This window comes from Silurus aristotelis (genome assembly GCF_946808225.1).
Source record: "Silurus aristotelis genome assembly, chromosome: 10".
Taxonomy (NCBI): domain Eukaryota; kingdom Metazoa; phylum Chordata; class Actinopteri; order Siluriformes; family Siluridae; genus Silurus; species Silurus aristotelis.
In genome coordinates this window covers 22,241,397-22,262,892 of record NC_139583.1, presented here as the reverse complement: position 1 = coordinate 22,262,892, position 21,496 = coordinate 22,241,397, and positions in this window count along the sequence as shown.

The following is a 21,496-nucleotide window of genomic DNA, read 5'->3' as shown; positions in this document are numbered from 1 at the left end:
TTAATTGTTCTTGTTTTTCACTGAAACAAAATCTGTGGATATTTAATCATGTATAATTGACAGTGTAATGTGTAGGTGGTTGATATTTTTTGTCACTGTTGAGACAAGGTTTGAGTCAAGGGAAAAAAATGCACTTGTCCTTGCTGTTGGTCATGGGCACAATGAGGTGTTGTATCAAAATAAATCTCCTAAAGCCAGCATTAAACCTCTGCTTTTTTTTTTTTTTTTAAAGTGCAACTTCTAAAAGAGTAAAAGTGTTTGGAGCTCAAATTGTGTGGGGCAGATTAGATAATATAAATCTTTTGTCACTCTGTCAAATATTTTTATTGTATATACTGTACATATTTGTGCACATTAAGTATAGCTTTTAATTCCGTACAAAGTGTATTTTTTTAAGTCACAATGGTGCCTCACTTTGGTAAAAGGACATGAAAACAACATCGATGAACAGAGTGAATTAGTAAATAATGCATGATGATTCTCAGCTATGTGATTATTGTCAGTATATGTATATGTGCTTTGTTTTCTTCTTCTTTTTTTTTTTTTTTTTCCAGTAATACAGAGAGACAGATTCCACAGTTTACTAAATAATTTTACTGTGCATATCAACATGAATAAAATAAATTCATTGTGTATATCTAATGCCATCCAGTCAGCTCTTATTGAGCTGATCTTGACGTACAAACTGGATCATGTTAGCACTCTAAAACCAACAGAAAATAATAAAAAGGCAGATCATATGAATTATTCATTTTCACCTGATGTACCTTAGAGTTTAAAATGCAAAATACAAAGAAATTGATCAATGTTGCTCATATTGCTCACAAGCTGGCACAACAACTTCTCAACTGGGCAACAATACAAACACTGCATTGAGGATAAATCATATAATATTCCAAAGCTTTACAAATTAATTAGTGCCTTACATATTCAAACTAAAAATCTAAGATACTGTTTAGTCCATTAGTCAAGTCTTGAATCATTTTTTACTCTCTCACTCCTGGGAGAGTGAGGGGGATGTTGGTGACATCTTTCAAAAATGCAAAGTCCCCAAAGCACTCTGTGCCAATGAATTCCTTCAGATCTGTATCTTTACCTTAGAAAAATGCTATTAATAAAAGGCTTAAATAGACAAATATTTTTTCAGCCAAAAGACAGCCTAAGCTCTGAGACTGTGTATGAGGCCAGAACACTAATTAGAAAACTGTTTTATAAATGTGAAGCAATGCTATAAATAGCTTTACCCTTTTCTGTAACCTTCATTGTTTGAGGTACCAACAAAGAGCCTGCACTTTTGATCAACATTGTCATGGTGGTTTGCTTAGGTATTGCATTGAGAGCCTAATGTTTCAGTGACACACATACAACTATACACAGTATAACTTGCAGTGAAATGTATTTTGTGAGGTAAAAATATAATTTACATAAAACTAAATTTCCTTGTACAGAAGTGGAACAGGAAAAGTTTTAAAATATAATATAAAGAATATAAAAGATAAAATATATTCTCAGTGCTGTAACAAAGCCTAAACCCTGACTGATAGATTGTTTGATTGTTGTTCCTTGGTAAATATGAGCATATCTGCTATGCAACAACCTTTTCTGGTATCTAAGAGATAAAGCAGAGGTTTGATATTGTCCTATAGATGGGCAGCTTTCTCTCTCTCTCTCTCTCTCTCTCTCTCTCTCTCTCTCTCTCTCTCTCTCTCTCTCTCTCTCACTTTCTCTCTCTATTTATCATTCTCAGGCTCACTCACTCTTTTATTCTTTCTCCCTTTCCCTAAATTTCTCTCTTTTACTTCTCTTCTCACTCCTGATTATATTATCCCATTTCCTTCCCTCTCATTCTTTACTCTTTCTCTCTTTCTCTATCTTGCTCTACATCTGTCTTTTCCTCTCTCTAAATTTAAGTTCTGTATGAGATGCGTATAAAGTGATTTGTTTCTTTTTGCTGCTTTATTACGTTTGGAGTCCAAGAGAGCGCAGCTTGTGTCTAACATCAGATTCCTGATAATGAATCACATCCCTGAGGCTCCTACCATTAGAGAAAAAAGAGAAGCTGGTGTGGTGTGGCTTAATCCAATAAAGCTCCAATAATACAGTGTTTCTAGCTGCTTCCTGTTATCATTAGCTGATGCTAACACCAACAAACAACATATGTAAAAGAGTATTATATGAGCGAGTGAGTATGCTGGAACTTGAAACTCCTTTCCAGATGTGCGGTCTAGTGAAGCATGATTGATTTCCCACTCTTCTTTTTTTTTCAGTGTACACAAAATTATATTGCATATGGTATTGAAACTTTGTCTTAAATTTTTAACATTTATTTTAACATTTTACATCAAACATTTTTTGGACCATGGCCCATCGATCATCTTGGAAAGATGTGCACTTTTACCCATGCGTTTAGTGAATTCTAATATAAATATTTATATTTCATATATACTATAAATATCAGTGGTGGGCTCTGCATTAAACACCTCGGGCTTTAGTGGTGTTCTGCCTGAATTATCGATCTCTTAATACCATCATTATGACACCATGGCTAAAAAAAGCATCAATATCACAGCCAAGCGCAGTATAAAAGAGTGCTGCATCACAGATCTCATCACAGGTAATTCATGCAGTGAGAATGAATGCTATTACTAAAGCAATAAACCCAATTAACACAATTCAACTCACTGCAGCCACAGCTGTGCTGCCTGCTAGCCCAGTCATACTGCATTTTGTGACATAGTCACGAAACATAATCTATTGATTCGTGTTCATAGACACAAATTTCCCTTTTTTTTCGTGTCACTGAGGACGACTTTCTATGTTATGTATTTCAATAGGAAGTATCCACCAAAATTTTGTTTCTGCCACTTTTCTCGTTTGTTAGTAAAATAATCTTTAAGCACTATTAATCAGCATTTAAACATTAGATTTCATCCTTATTTTTATTGCTTTATATTTGTTAAGATACTCGCTCTTATAAACCATCGTCAGTGGTTCCCTCCAGTCAAAATACAGTAAATATCTCTTACCGGTTAATTAAGAAGACTGTGTTAATTAAAGACACACACATTTATTACAGTATAACTCTAACCCTTACCCTAACTGTATATTTTCTGCCTTATTCTCTGACAAAAATGGGGAATAAAGATTACCTTTGGCATTTCTGTCAGCATTACCCATGATCCTCAGCGTGACTGCCTCCGTCTGGCTCCATCTCCATAGCTACGGAGGCAGAGTGACACAAAAAAAAGAGGAATGAACACGAATCAATAGATTAAAGTCCGTGAGTATATCACGTAATGCCGTGAGACTGTGGTGTGCCTGCATACATCATGTATGGTAGAAGCATCAATATTAACAGTGCGTAAATTGACGGGGGGCTGGGGGGATGCCCCATAAGGCATAAGGGACCCCCATGACGAGTAAAGAATAGACTTAGGGGAGTTACTAAGATTATTTTGGTAAAAAAAAAAATATATGAATTACTCACAACTGGGGACCCCCATAAAACTTTACTAGATTTGCGAGTGAATATTAACCTTATAAACCTGTGTATTTTTTAAATTATTTTTTAGTGCATTTTCCTAGAAATTTTTAATTAAGGAAAATTGTGTTATTGAGCAAATATTGCACAGCTGGGATGAGCAAATCTCTCGTCGTGTGAGATGCCCCACTCTTGCTAGTGGTTGAAGGAGTAAAGTTGTCTAAATCATGTCTTCCAAGCGCCATGTATGTCTCCTGCTGGTAGTAAAAAAAAAAAAAAGAGGAAAGCCATCAGTTTAGAGCAGAAAATAACAATTATAAATCAGCATGAAGCAGGAAAGGCTGTTACAGTCATAGTACCATCTTCAACTTATGATATTTTTGACCTATGATAGGGTCATTGTAACGTTTCTTCATCATAAGTCGAGAACTACCTGTATGTATATGTGTATATATACTAACACTGATTATCTCTTCTTCATGACCCCTGTTAGTGGTTGGGATATAAGCAGCAAGTAAACGTTTTGTCCTCAGAGCTGATGCATTAAAAGCAGGTAAAATGGGCAAGCAGTTTGCAGTGGTCAGTATCCATCAAAAGTCATCCAAGGAAATAACAGTGGTAAACTGGCAAAAGGGTCATGGGCAGCCAAGGCTCATTGATTTACTTGGGGAGCAAAGGATAGTCTGTGTGGTCTGATCCAAGCTACTGAAGCTCAAATTGCTTAAAGGTTAATGCTGGTTGTGATAGAAAGGTGTTAGTATTATTGCTTATGGGGCTTCCAGGGTTCCCATGCTGATTCCTGTGTTAAAAGCACCAACAATGGGCATGTGAGCATCAGAACTGGACCACAGAGCAGTGGAAGAAGGTCTGATGAATCACGTTTTCTTTTACATTACGTGTATGTGCATGTGCATTTTTTACCTGGGAACATATGGCACAAGGGCGCACAATGGGAAAAAACTCAAGCCGAATAAGGCAGTGTGATGTTTTGAATAGAAAACTTTGGGTCTGGCCATCCTTGTGGATGTTACTACACATACCACATACCCAAGCAGACCCTGTACACCCTTTTATGAAAACAGTATTCCCTGATGGCTGTAGCCTCTTTCAGTGGAATAAAGTGTTCTGCCACCAAGCAGAAATGGTTTTAGAATGGTTTGAGAAGCACAACAATGAGTTTGACTCAGCCTGCAAATTCCCCAGATCTCAACCCAATCTAGTATCTGTGGGATGTGCTGGACAAGCAAGTTCAATCTATGGAAGGTACACCTCGCAATTTACAGGACTTATAGGAAGTATCTGCTGCTAACACCTTGGGGACCAACAAAAAATTAGGCAGGTGATCAAAATCTCAATGTTATGCCCATATATATATATATATATATATATATATATATATATATATATATATATATATATATATATATATATATATATATATATATATATATACATTTAAATAATCCAATAATTATAGGTTTGCGATGTATATAATAGATATTTGAGACTTAATAATGAAGGTGCCACAGGGAAGTATAGCCACATAATGTTTTTTATAGACAAAAAACATTATTATATATAGTTATACATTATTCTAGTGCTTCCAAAGCCACACAACTGGACAGTTTATATCCAGTTGACAAGCAACTATCAGAGTTTCAAATTGTTTGAAATGTCACATGATATACTTAATTTAATTAACAATTTACCACAGTAGATTAATACCCTATGATGGAGTAAACTTTTTGTTAATCCAGGATGAGACACAAAAAATATCATTTTATTAATAAAATATTTTAAAGACTAACTCTGTTGAGCTTCATGTGTCAACATGAGTTAGATAGTGACTGTCCAAAATATGTACCAATGGTTAAAAAACACTCAAATCAACTGCTTGCACACACAAGCAGTACATACAATAACCTTCTAATAATTTAACCTTTTTTCCCTTTTGAAAGCCTATAACTACTACTAAGAATGTGTGTAAATATCATGTTAGTGGTAAATTCTAGATATGTTGTGGTGAATAGCCTTGTCCTTGGTACAGCAGCTTGCCAACTTACTTGGTTTTGAACACTGTGAGTCCTTTCAGAAAATCGTTATGAGATTTACAGTATGAGTGGTTTTATCAGGCCAGCTAAAATGTCACATATAATTTAACTTACACTGACAATGTAATTAAGAAGAGTAAAGAATAATTAAAATGAGTATATAAATAAGCAGGACCAGGCGTAATACAAAATACAGTTTCATTCACAGATAGCAAATATGGTTAAATAACAAAATAGCAAAGTATCACAAACACATTTGAAGGATTAGGAATCTACTCAACAATAAAAGAATACAAAGAACTCTTAGAAAAACAGTACTATATAATATATACAGGGCAATATAAATATACAAACTGAAAAATACACAGCTTTTGCACTCTTTCAAAATATATTAATGTAAAATAAACTATATGAACATAAGGTTTTGAGTTGCTGACCATCACATCCATTTGTGTGCTTTCCCCAAACTGTTGCTGCCAATATGGAATGGGATGTGATATCTAGAATGTTCTACCAAACTATATGGATATATAATCTATACTGTATTAATACATTGTTCACTATATTATTCGAGCTTCAATCCATTGAGTATTATTGAGACCATTTGTTATAAGTGGCTGAGAAAAGAATTCACTAAAGAATGCAAAGCTTGACTACTGCAACACATGCATTCAATAGATACATTTTAGCATAAAACGTGAATAGAGTGCCAAGATATTACATCTTAATAGACACTTATGTGAATATATTTTTCATGTACCAGCTTGTCATTAATTTTGCTTTGATAAATAACTATAGTGCTTGTAAACACACCTTGTCTTTTATTTATTATCTTTTTTTTTTTTTTATTGAGACACATTCATGTCCTACAACAAACTAGGTAAAAGAGAAAAACATGAATTGGACAGTGGAAGACTGGGAACAACGTTCTGAGGACTGATGAATCCAAATTTGACATTTTTGGTTCTAACAGAAGAATTTATATAAGAATAGAATAGATGTTAACAGACTTCTTCACACCCACAGTCAAACATGGAAATTGAATCTTAATGGTTTGAGGTTGTTTTGAAGCAGGAAAGGTGGAGACTTATTCTAGATAATTAGAATACCGAACCAACATGGCTACCATTCCATACTTCAATTGCATACTTGATTGTCTTGTTGTATGGTAAAGTTGGTTCCAATGACGCAAGACATATGCCCAAGCTTTGCCTGCCCAGTCACTGCACCAAAATCCTCTTGAACCACTCATGAATTACTTTGATTGAAATATCCAACTAGCAAAGAACACCTGTGGCAAGAAGCAATGCAAAGTGTTTTAGCTGGATGTTTGGAAAAACTAACTGCCCAGAGCCCAAGAGTGTGGAAAGCTGTTATTTGTGCTAAGGGAGAATATATCAATAAATATTAAGTTTAACATCTGTACTTTTATTTATTTGGAAAAAGTAAATATTCATACCATTAAATTAGCTAGTTTGTTGCATATATACAAAAGGAAAATGCATGTGTTTCTCAAAAACCATTAAAGACTATGTGTTCCCAAATTTGTGACAGGCACTATATACTCTCTGAAGGAGGAGACAACATATTTGTAATAATAATACTGTCTCGCTCTAAAACTTGCACTTTTAACCAGTTGAATTATGCAAGAACAACAACAACTGCCAGGTGTATGTGGGCAGAGAAAAAGACAGACACAACAAGGGTAGACAGAAAAAAAAACAGATCCCACCATAATATATAAAAATATATACATCTAGAGGCCATTCGGAAAGCTTTCTTAACCACAATAAGTTTTATCTATCTTTAAACCCTTTAAAACAAATTCTGGTTGGGAAAATATTAGGAATTTTACAGAATTCAGAATTACATATAATCATTTTTATTGTGTGTCATCTATGCTAATAACTCAGAGATGGAAAATCAGCTTTTTGTATTTCTAATTACTCTATCAAAAGTGTAATAAATGTGTTTTGCCAATATCTCATGAACAGATTAAGGCATAGGACTGCATTGCAAAGGAAAACAGGACATTTAAATGAGTAAACCCTGAACCCAGGGAACATAGATTCCTTACATCAATAAAAGTGAGGGACATAAGAACAGAAAATATGCATTCATTTATCCCTAGAAAGCAGGTTGTGCTGAGCTATAGTTACATTCTGAGCTGAGTTTTTCAGAATCTCACTGTATTTGGTTGGATTAGTTCTGGGCTCAATAGTCTCCTCCCAACCGCCAAAACATGCATATTGTTTGACTGACAATACTGATTTGCCTATACTGACTGTATAGTATACTGTAATGATAATGCCTAACATAGGTCGCCGTGATTTTGCCAAGGTGTGCTGTGAATTATTTTGCATTCCTTAAACAATATTTTGATTAACCAATAACTTACCGTTGATGTCAGACCATGATAATCCATTAAAAAATAAATAAAAAAATCAATAAAAAATATGAACTTCTTTAAGTGGTAAGTTAATTGCTGCACCACCTCATTTTTTTAACCAGTTTTCCAAAATTTTTAAAAAAAATGTTTCCATCTTATATGGCAAAGCACAGAACCAGATAAGTAGCAAGTACAATTTTAGGTTTCCTTTTACAGTTAATAAACATTAATATATTTTTAAATGTTGTTCCAGAACCATCAAAACCTAGTTGATATTAAATCACTGTATTAATTACTGTACTAATAATAAATACATTCATTCTATGTAGCTGCTGCTATTTATTCAGTATAACATGCTTCACTTAATATGTTCAATACGCTCATCTTTGAAGGATTTTGTCACCATATAAAAATTGCATACACCAAGCAGTCAGGATTTATGGTGATGGATTACTATCAACCACTGCACTGACAACAAATCACATGACTGTCACATGTCAGTAATTACTCACTCTTTCATCTTGTCAACCTTGTTTAGCACATATATGTCCCACCTTTTACAACACTTTTTGTCTCACATTTGTCTTTTCATGTTTCTTGTTATTTCATGTTGTTGGATTGCTAATGCTTAGGTTTTATTTTTGATTTTTTTTTGTTGTCTGTATACATTTCCAGTGTTGGTGGTTTATGCTTGTAAAATCACCCATGTCAGCTGTCCAACTACAGGCCAATATCAAACCTTCCCTTTATATCCAAACTTTTAGAAAAGGTTTTAGCATAGCAGTTATGCTCACATCTACTTAGGAATAAAAATGTTTAAATGTATCAGTCAGGATTCGGCCTCATCATAGCACAGCTAGTCAATGTGGTAAATTACTTGTTATTAGCCTCTGATCAGGGTTTTGTCTCTTTACTTGTTTTGCTCTATCTCAGTGCAGCTTTTAACACCATTGATCATACTATACTGCTTGCTAGACTTGAGAACGTTGGAATAAAAGGACAGCTCTATCTTGGCTTAGGTCTTATTTGACTGATCGCTAAATAAAATTTGATTTGATTTGATTAAATAAAATTGTATTTTTATTTTTGCACATCTCACTTTGCCTCATTATCAAATTGAAACCATTTCTATGATATAATATAAAATGTTCTGCATAATGCAGGAGACCAGCAGTCATAAAAAAATTATAAAATTCAAGGTGCACATTCTTAAAAAAACAAGAAGAGAATTATATCACAGAAATAGTAAACACAGAACACAACTAATGCTGTAACACAAATTCTTTTAGATTAAATTACCTATAATTTAACATGGAGTTAATTGTTTAATTTGATTAATACCTGTTAATGCTACTGAAAACAGAGCTTTTAAATCCATAATTAAGAAACCAGTTAAAATGTAAAAAAAAAGTCAAAGTTATTGTTCAGGAAATATTTGAAGATATATATATATATATATATATATATATATATATATATATATATATATATATATATATATATATATATATATATATATATAATAATTTTTTTTATTTGTAAGGGTAAATAAATAGTAATTGTGCATTATTTTGTTCCAGGAAAACCTGTTAAACAAAGAAAAACAAACAAAAAAATTACCAGTCTGTCCAAGAAAAATGTGTCCAAAAAAAAGAGAGATAAATTGAGAACAGAGCTCAGATTAAATGGCTTAAAGATGCACAGGTTTGGTGCAATTAGCCAAAAAATATATTCAATATTAATATTATAGTTCATATTGATAATTATATTTAAAAGTTTAAAATTAAATGAATATATTTTTATGATAAAACTTATGCCATCAAATGCCTGTGGGTCAAATGTGAGGGTTAACAAGCTGAAGGCTGCTCTCGAGTCCACACTAGCTTTAAAAATGCAACAAAAATTAGATTAAATCACAAATAATAAATACATCAAAGATTCAATGTCACAATGTAGAGTAAAAGACCCAAACAACATTATTAAACTGTGTCTGTTTACTTCTGCATTCTGGACACCTGTTTCTTTATATACCAACTCTGGATTTTTGTTAAACAAAAACATAATTCCAAGTCCATGTCAGAGTGTATCCTTCAAAAAAAGAATGCAACAAAACTTATATTGCATTGAGTACAAAACTAAAGGTATTTTCCTCTTTCTAGAGTTATTTATTTGTTGCAAATTTCTCCCACTGCCTAGCCTTATAGTTCATGTTCCTATAAACACTTTCTGTAGAAGAGCTAAAACATTCAGTGCTTTAATTAGGAAATACACAATATCCATTATGAGGCAAATCAATGAAGCAATTTAATAAAACATGATCTTATTCCAATATTATTGAATGTAAAATCACTATCACCAGTTCATTAGTTCATTTTTCTAAAACTAATGTGTTATATTTTTTTTAGGTCACAGATCAATCAAATTTAACAATGATTATATTGTCATATTACTCATACTGTCATGTTTAATTTTTAAAAGGTTTGTTGTATTAAATATCACTGTATTCAAAACTAATTAGTTACTGTACTGTGCTCTTGTAAGGATTAGATCTATTGTATTTTGTATGTTATGGTTTACCAAATGAACTCTGCCTAGTGGCTTTAAAATGGTCCTTTACTCTATAGCACAAGTGTATGGTGCATTTTTCGTGCTTTTGTTTTACATTTGTTTTTAAAACAGACATTCATCGAGGTACAGGAATATATTGGAATATTAAGACTACAATACAAAGTCCATGTGGTGTCATGTAGTATACCGATTATTCAAATGAAATGTAACTACCACGGTTGCATGATCTTAGATTTGTCATTTCATCTCAGATATAGTTAGCAATGAATAAAGAACTTTCTGCATGAGTGTATAAAAGTGTATGCATGGTGGCTTGCGACGGACTGGCAACCTATTGAGGCTTGATCCTCACCTTGAATCCAGTGTTTCGAGGATAGGCTGCAGAAAAGACACAAATATTTTAGTCTGCATGTGGTTAGACTTTAACACATGGAGATGAAGATGATCAGCTTTGCATAACATGCTGAGTGCTGCATATAAGAAAAAAAAATAGGATCTTTTCATTCCATTGTATTGAAGAAAATGACACCACAGCCTTCAGGGCAAAGCACAGCAGGTTTGGGGTGTTTCTGACCACAGGCTACTTCATAAACAGCATGGATAATGGAAATGGTTCTGTTTGCAGCATGATAAGGCCATTATGTATATAGTAGGTATTTCTGCATTGTGAAAAAAAATGAAATATTTTGTCGAATTTCTAAGCAGATGTGTTTGATTGTAATGAAATTTTAGTCAACTTTAACTTATAGCACCTTTAGCAAAATGTATAATCATATATTACTGTTAATATAGGTTTTAAAATAAAATAAAAAATCTAAATGCACCATAGTACTATGGTTTTTATGGTTGGTTCCACATTAACAATCGAAAGATCTCTGTGGAGAGTTAAACTGAAGGATCATGAAAATGTATTTGGACTGTTATTAATATAAACATTCTGCTACAATGCTTTCTGGCTACAAACCTCAAAAACAGTTTTACAAACTATTTATTTATGTATTTTCCTTAATTCATTTATTCATTCATGTATTTTCAAACAAAAAAAGCCAAGGCACTTAAAGAAGATAACAATTTTTCAATATTTTTCTAGTTTTATTAAAATAGTGGTTATATTTTTGGTTACATTGCCTTTTCTTTAGGCTACATAATGTTTGGATTAGTTAAAAATACTGCATCAAATAGTAAGCACAAAGGTTTGACATTCACATTTGGTTAACAAATTTTTACTTCTGTCAGGAAAAAAAAAAAGATCACAGATCCCATTTTTACACTTCTCCCACACACATGGGCAATAAAGCTAGGTTGCAGACAAAAAAATAAAAACACAAACAAACTTGTAGTATGCTACACTCATGAGAAAAAACAGGACTGATCTGAGGTGAAAGATAGGAAAGTTTAAATGGTCTGTGCTTAATGAATTCCAGGTGTTAGTACTCTGGAGAGTTACGGGCAAGTTGCCCATGCTGGATCTCTGACAATCCGTAAATATCTTAATGCATTGAATGTGATTAGTGGATAATGCATTCATTCTTCAGTAACTGCTTAATCCTGGTCAGGTTTGTTGCAGATCCAGCACTTATGCCAGGAACTGTGGGGGGAGAAGGTCACACACATCATGTAAATGTATAAATTAACCACCTAGTACTTGTTTCTTAGAAAATGTTTGAACAATCTTGAGCATCACGTTAATTATTGTGCTGAGTTTCTTTGGTGATATTTTAGAGAATGTTAAACATTGCATTTCATGTGTACTCCCTATTTGCTATTATAATAACCTTTATTCTTATTGGAAGACGTTCCACTAGATTATGGTGTGTTTATGGAGATTTGTGTTTATTCATCTACATTATCTCACAAAAGTAAGTATACCCCTCACATTTCAGCAAGTAGTTTAGTATATCTTTTTTAGGGGATAACACAATGAAGTTCCCTGGTGGTCTAGTGGTTAGGATGCGGCGCTCTCACCGCTGCGGCCCGGGTTCGATCACCGGTCAGGGAACCAACCCCCGCCATTAGGGTTGCACAAGCCTTAGTGCCGGTCCCAAGCCCGAAAAAATGGGGAGGGTTGCGTTAGGACGGGCATCCAGCGTAAAAACATGTGCCAAATTAAACAGGCGGATGGTCCGCTGTGGCGACCCCTAATAGGAGAAGCCGAAAGAAAGTTTTTTTAATACAATAAAAATGAAACTTGGATTTATTTTCTATGTGCAGCTTTACCATCCTCTAAAAAATAACTCGGTATGTAACCATTATTGAAATAGCCGACAACAAAAGTGAGTACACTCCAAGTGATTAGAGCTGTATGTTGTATGTTGTTTTTGTCTGCTTGGCAGAACCATACAAATGGCATCTTGTATTAGAGAAGTTAAAAAAGTTGGTGCTTTGAGTACAATTCTCTCATACTCACCACTGAATGTTCAACATGGCACCTCATGGCAAAGAATGAGGATTTGAGAATTAGAATTGTTGCTCTACACAAAGATGGCTGAGGCTATAAGAAGATCTGCTTAATTTAAGGTTCTTCTCTGGATCTTACTGGGTTTTTAAGAGTCAGTAATAAAGTAGTCATGCTAAGAGTCATCTCCATAGCAACTGTCCATCTTTCAAATAGATCAATTCCTTTCCCGCAATCACCCATTCCGGACCGATGTGGATGAGCACTTCAGGTTTACGGTGTCAGTAGATCTCTCTATCCAGCATTAAACTACTTGCTTTACACCTCTCTAAATCACCACCTCCATCAACAACAAAATACTGCCTTGTTGACAAACAGAAACAGAAGACAAACAGAAGTTTATGTGGGAAGGAAAATGTGCAATAAAGTGTCAGTTTGTTTGGTTTTTCCTATTGCAGATGGTATGTTTTTAATAACACCCTCAAAAAGAAATATGAGCAAGACCCAAAATCCTGGCAGGGAAAAGATGCAAAGAGAAGCAGCACATCCAACACATGTAGCAGTTGCTTGAATCATAGCAATGATGGTAATTGACAGCTCCTATCGTGCCAGTTTGAAGAGCAGAAAAGTCACCTACAAACCTACAGAAAGGTGACCTACAAACTTTATCTTAGGAGTCTTTGGTTATGTTTGCTTTCTCTATCCTATATGGGACAGTTAACAGTAATATCTGCATATCCAAGTTACAACATTTGCAATCACATTTGATTAGCATCTAAACATATGTAAAAAACCTATTTTTGGTAGAGGGTTTGTTTTTTTCAAGTACATCTCTTCATTAGGAAAACCAAAATAACAAATAAAAATCTCTTCAAAACAGACTTTTGCTAGTCCAGGGGACTAGTCAATATAGTGGAAAAAGCTGTGATGCAAACAACATTGAAACTGCAGGCAGATGGTAGAGAAAGCAGATTAAAATAGTATGTTATAAAAAACTAAAAACATTATATTCAGCTGATTCGGTTAGAAACACCATTTAAATATTTTGTTGAGAGTTATGCATGAGAATGTTTTTTAATCCCACTTATATTTGCCTCTAAGAACAAAGTAACCATTGTGGCCAGTATTGTGAAAAATATGCTTTCAGAATGCAAGCGTTAAAAAGAAAAAGGCAGATTCAGACTCATTTCCTTGCAAGTTGAACATGGTGGAAAACCTTCCAGATGCTACTGTAGAGATCCCATCGTCCATTTATCATTAAGCTATAAGGAGCTTTTGTAGTGTGTTTCAGAATTAATGATTTCTGCTGAACAACCAGCTTATCCACACAGGTGCGTTTTAAGAATGGATACTTCCTAACACACTGTTATATGATACACAGGGTTTTTGTTTTGCACATTTATTGCACTGATTTATTTACCTTCTTTGTTAAAAGTGCAAGATAAAAACTTGAAATTAAATTTTGTAGCCTCAGTGTGGTTATTAAGTACACACATTATTGGCTGCCCAAATAAAACATTAGCCTAAAGGCTTTTGCTTTAACTATATAAAAATAAAACTAGCCAGCAACCTTTATAAAATACTGGTTGACTACTAAACTTACTAGTCATGCAAACTTCAATTCCTGATAATTCGCAGTCGCAATTCCATCCTGCGCATGGTTCCTTTGTGTGAAGGAAATGCAATATGTATAATTATTGTTTGAGCATTCCCTGACTTATTATTACAATGTTAAAATATATGTTACATACTCTATGAGTAAATCAGTGCGATGGAGAAGATATATAACAGAGGAACACCAGAGAGTAAGACTAAGCAAGTAACACGGAAGGAAACTGATTTCATAAGACAATTCTTTGGATTTGAAATACAATATCTTCTGTGGTCAGGTTTTGTTGAAATGCATATGTATGAGGGTAGATATAGGGGAATTGGTAGCTCAGTGATTAAGATGTTGGACTTCACATCGGAAGTTCAAATTCCACCACCACTAAGATGCCATTGCTGGGCCCTTGAGCAAGGCCCTTAACCCCTTATCTGCTCAGTTGTGTGAATGAGATAATTGTAAATCATTCTGGATGAGGGCACCTGCCACATATCGTAAATGTATTTAACTTAATCTTTGTATTTTGTCAAAAGACTACAAGCCGGAGAACATGTTATAAAAACATAATCTGGTTTGTTTGAACTATAAGCACCAACAGATGAACAAGGCAAGCTCAGCCTCCAGCTAATGCTCACTTTGCACCCTCATTACAGATGTCCCTAAAGAGACTCACCTATAAAGAGGCTGGTCCCCGAGACACACTGAAGTGCACTAACCATGGAACAAACTATTTCCCCAAGCACTTGGCACTGTCACTTCACCTATTCCCACTAGCAGTCATGCAAGCTGGCAGGAATACCATGCATGGCTGAACCAATCTCTTTTCACAATGTGTTCTATTAATAAATGCACCCTACAGGGTTTACACTGCTACTCTCAAATGTTTTTAGTTGTTTTGTTTTTTTTATGCCATGCCCCTGGCAGTGTCCCGTCGTAGTGAGTTCACACCTCATAATCATTGAGTGATGTTCAAGTTGTGGCTACATGGTGTGTTTGAAGATGCTGAGTTGTGGGATCGTGGCCATTTGGCTGGCCTGCGCTCACCTGCATTCACTATGATGCAGCTCATCCAGCTGAGGGTCAGCCATTACTCTCTCTTTCATTCAGACACACAAACACATACACACCTACAGTACATGCTGGCCTGAGATATGAGTGAGAGCCAGACAGAAATGCTGAATGCTGGTCTTCACATGATAGACCATAGGACTGGTTGCATCAGTGCTTGTTATTTATATCATCTTGATCCCACTGTGTTTTCAGATTATTTTTTTTTTCTTTCAGAAGTATAGGAAAAATATTATTTTTTTCGAAATTTCAAAAATGTGCATATATTTAGTGCAGTTTATCAAAGCTACAGTATGTAAATCACTGATTGGAGTATAAAATTGCCTGAGGACAAATTAAAAGTTTATTCTAAAGTGAAGCCACAAGGCACATAAGTCTAATTAAACACAATTTTCATGATATTATAAGGTTATACGGATAAAAACATATCCAATCATTTTTAAATTAAACAAATCTAGTTAAGGATGTGCTAATACACAATTTATACTTATTTCTGAAATGTCTATTATAAAAAAAATATCTATTTGTACTATATCACACAAATTGAAATATAATTTATGAACTTTTACAAGTTTTATTTATTGTTGGAAATATATACAAGACCGAATAAACTTTATTATTTTTTAATTGTCAATACAATGATTATTTTATCACATTATAATCACATATAATACTTTATGAAACAAAGTATTTGCTTTATAATATGTCATTAGAAGGCACATTAGTTGATAAAATACTTTACACATTGCCCTCATTGAACATTTGCCAAAAAAAATAAAAGCTATTTTAAATAAAAATTGTCATATTAGTCAACATGTTATAAGTAAATTAACTATTTGTTTTATACTTATTTGCACTGGTGTTTAATTCTTAGAAAGAATCCACAAAGATTCTTGTGCTACTCCAGATTTCAATGTGTAATTCTTGTAAACTAGCTGTTTCATCACATACATGAAATAATGAGTTTGTGTTAGTTTAACAGACCCCAGAAAATGCATATACCTGCATTTCTATCAAACTTGTTTTTCATATTTCATGCAAAGTCAAAGATCTTTTGCTGCTGAATGTTAGCAGGCAAAAGCATGTGTCAACATAGACACAAAACCATGATTAAAAAATAATTACAAAAAGAATGAAATACAAATGACTATCAACCTTTTACCCTTTAAAACAATATATGACTTCTCGATCAATGAAGATTCCAGATTTATTACTCGGAAACAATGAGAGGAATGGAAAAGTGGACTGACGAGCAGCTAATGCAACAAATTGGGAGTGATGAACAAGCATAGACCTCCTTGTTGCTAAATAAAAGATTAGGTGGCATGCTGCAGACGGATAATGGCATTAATGTCATCGATCCGGCCAGGAAGAGATGGATAGCGATAGGAAGGAAACCGGCCTCCTAGCCTATGGTCTGATTTGAGAGTGTCTGAGGCCTGCATCTGCAGCACACACAAACAAATCCGTAAGCACATTGTTTTCCATCACTGTAACTGAACACTGCTTTGGTTGCAGTGAAAGTAATTTAGCATTATTGAAGTTAACATTATATAATATCACATACATACAGTCACACAGTGCCTTCTCACAAAGAGCTGATCTGGGAGATTTAGGGCACCACACACTGCTAAAGAGGAATGGTAAAATGTAGTGTAAAATAACACCAACATCATAAAAAGAAAATTATGTCTATTATATACATAAAAAAGATGTGTATGATCGGGTGATGATCTAATGATTAAGGTCCTCAGCAGAATGGATAAGGCCATTGGAAATTCCAGGAAACCTATCAAAGGTATCTGTGATGATCTAGAGAGGAACGCTCAGCAAGCCTGCAGGGCAGCAGAATAAGCCAGGCACTGAACATGCTGCTCAAGGCTATGCTGTAAAAAAAAAAAAAAAAAAAAAGAAAGAAAGACGAGGTTACAGTGGTTTTCCCTTCCTTTCTTTTTGTGCTGGGTAAAGACAGAGGGTTTAATCCCCCATACACTTCACTTTCCACCTGAACATTTTAGGAAATCATCAGCTAAATTGGATCAATAAGTAATTAACACCTACCTTCTTTGTGCCGACCCTTAGCTGCCGGCACTAATACTTGCCTTTGCTTTCAGTCTTAAGCAATTGCAATCAGAAAGTCCACCTATTTGCTGAGCTGAGCTCCATTTTTTTCTGTACTCATGGTTCTTGCAGTACGGGCACTTCACAAAGGAAATGAGGAGCTATCGATCAGCGAGGCACTACAATAGAGCTGAGCTCTCTATCTCACTCCAATGGGAATGGTGTTCATAAATTTTCTCAGTTTTGCTTCATATGCTTGAGAAAATAATTAGACAGGAAGCAATATTACACACGAAACCCTCCTTCACCTTATGCAGCTTATACAATGCGGACTCAACTTTTTAGGCCTGTGATTATTTGTTCTTATAAACCCGTGGCATGGATTATTTTCAACTGATCATCTGCTTATAATTTTAAGATAAAATAAATGCCTGGTCATGTTTAGGTAAGTGGTTCTGAAAGTGGTTTTTCGTTTTTACCTACAAAAAAATTTCCTGTGCATTAGGACTGGCATCCAGATGAAGTGAAAGCATTGCATGAGAGATTGTTTTTTATTTTTTTCTCATGTGGATGCAAGCTGGTGGTTTTAAGTGAAGCTTGTAGGAAAGTTTTTCTCACACACACACACAAACACACACACACACACACACACACACACACACACACACACACACACACACACACACACACACACACACACACTCTTAATAATTAGTAATGACTAAATAAACTAATTAATTAAAAACTTGACTGATAAAACTGAGGTTGTGAAACTGTCAGAGTTTCACATTTAGGAATTGAAAATATATACCAGACACAGATAGATATTACTGCACAGACACAGGCAGTGTCAGACTGCAACCCTTAAAAGGAATGAGTAATAGTTGTTAGGTGTTTTATAATTGTCTGCTCAAACCCTCTAAGTGCTTCCCTTTTCCCATTTTGCTTGGAGCATAAACCAAAAGAAAGTTCACTGCTATTAACTAATCTTTACAACAGGCTTTTTATTTCAACCCAAGACATTGTTCAGGCTCGATAGACCCCCATCATTAATCTGATCAAGAATCAGTGGGGTTGAATTATTAATATTGTGCCGTCATCAATTATGGGAGGTTCATTTGTGAGAAGACGAATGATTTCACTACAACAAGAGTCAATGGCTTCACATGAGAGCAAGGCTCGGAGAGCATGGCCGTTAGTACCCTCATGTCCCTGATTGCAACCTCGTTTCGTGTAAAATTAGCAGGAATAATTCGCAGAAGTGTGAACCAAATTGCTGGATTTCATTTGGGCAGGTTAAGAGTGCTAATCCTATTACTCAATACAAATTTTGGGAGAAAGATATTGAATAGCACAATTGTTTATTACATGTTAATCAAGTATAAATAAGAAGCTCAATTATCAACTAGACTATATATATATATATATATATGGTAGAATTTAGATGATAATACATGACAGGTGAACCCTTAAATGGTTGTGAGCTTTGAATACATGATATTTATGACATAGCTTGGATTGGATTAGAATGCTGGTTTTAAACTGTTGTCCTAGAGTACTCTCTGTCTTGCACATTTTTTATTTATTTTTGCTTCTTTGTCATCGAATAAAGGCTTAGCTGATAAATTGAATCAAATTAGCTAATGAAATAAATCAGGTGTGAATAGAGCAGGGAAATAACTTAAATGTAAAGGACAAGAGGTACTTCAGGACCAGGTTTGAGAACACGTGGATTAGCATGACCAACCTTTTAGTAAAATGACATATTCTGAGCTACATTAAAACATTTTCCTGCTTTTCCTTGAGCAACAGATTTTGTAATGTACATTGAATAATATTTATAATGCAAATATTATGAGGCTAGGCTACACTTCGACACTATTTCTGTCACTTTCTCACAGTTGTGACAAAGACTATTGCTGTGGAAGGTAAGTAATTATTCACTGTATAAGGTAATTAAGGTAGCGGATTTCACCGTAAGCCTGACTGTGTGCTGAGGAAGCTTCAGCGATGCACTTACTAATGGTGTTCCTGTATATACCTGACCCGAGGTCATTTATTTGATATAGCCCCATGTTCCGGTTGTGTGTGGGCTAGTTCACAAAAGGGCAATTTGCAGATAAAGACTTTGTAATGGAAAAGTGAGAACATGCACAGGGGAAAGATGTGGGTGACTTCACACTGCAGTAAACAGAGACTTGTGAAATGTCAGCACACCACTCTTTCGGAGAGGAGAGGCATTGGCTCCGGCATTCAATCTAAAGCTAGCCCTCTTCCTTCATCCTTCTTTCGCCTAATCACAGCAGAAGAGTCGTGGCCTGCCAGGAACAGCCTTTACATTTTAATCAAAGCATTCTCCTAAGGTTAAGTAAGCCCTCAACAAAAAGGAGACAGACGGGGCGAAAAAGAAAAAGGACAAGGACAGATTTAGTTGTGGCTTGAATAAAACAAGACGGGTCTAGTTACACGTTGCATTGATGCCTGCCCTGGCCTTTGTTTCATGTAAAGGTTTAGAGAAAAAAAATCTAATTTACACCCTAAATATGTTTAGCCTACAGCCTAAACATACATAATAATCCTTAATAAGTTTGGTGTCCTTAGTTTAGGCTTTGAACTCAGGGTGCTATGTTGATGTGTAATTTCTAGCACCTCAAAAGATATAATACTTTTCTGAAATTATAAAAAAAAAAACAGTGACAAAACCCTCAGTGGTGAAATGGAGAATAAAATCCTCTCAAGGACAATGTTTGCTGTTAAAAAACCTATATAAAAATCTACAATGGAGAGAATCAGAATGTTTTTATTTCATTTTCTTTTATATTTTCAATCCAGATAATAAGGTTAATGGTAGCATTAGTAGCACTGATAAACATACATATAATCAATCAGTGTGTACATCATAATACATGTACATATTATATATTATACTGTATATACTGTATCTATATATATATTATTTCCTACTTTTCTAATTCTAAATGCACAATGCAATTATTTGCTATTCTGTCTATTGATCTGCATCACCCTGTGCCTATACAAAAAAACACAGAAATATTATAATAAGAAAAAATTGTTAATGAGAGCTGTGTTATTTTGCTATCATAATTATTACAGTTGGTCAGAAAAAAATATTTAGCACACTTAAGTCTCTATGTATAATGGCTGTAGCTTTTACAGGTCATTTGAATGACATTATATATATATATATATATATATATATACATACATAATGCACACATTAATACATCTGAGCTTCAATTTTTTATGCCTATGGAGGAAGAGAAATTGATTTGGTCTTGGATATAGTTAAAAATCCATTTTCAAGAAAAGCTAGACATCGTGAGGAGGTTGGCCAACCCCGAAGCTAGCTATCTTGTCTCAGCCGAGGAAAGGGTTTGTTCGCCACTTCCAGACCAGTGAATACGAGCGGTACCACTGGCCTACAGCCTCTGAGGAGCGGTGCATATTATGAGTCTGCATTTCTGGTAATAGGTTGTATTTTATTAAAATCTTTTTTTGTCATGTTATTCGACAAATATTGATTCTGAACTGCTCCAGATGATGTAGGTGGCACAGTTGCGGTGGTAGTGTAAAGGTTTGGAGTTGTCTTAACTGAGTTTCATGCTTTAGTAAAGTGGTATTCACCCTCCATATGCAAAATCTCTCTGTCTCTCTGTAATGCCACACATTATATTGCGTTTTTGTATAGTATTGATTTTTTTTTTTATAATTGCGACGTGATATTGGCGGTATTAAGAGGTGGATAAAGTCGGGTAAAGTCCCACTGAAGGCCCAGGTACCAAATGCATGGCCCCCCACTGGAAATGTTTTATTAGTAATATTGTGTTATTATTATTATTAGTAGTAGTAGTAATAG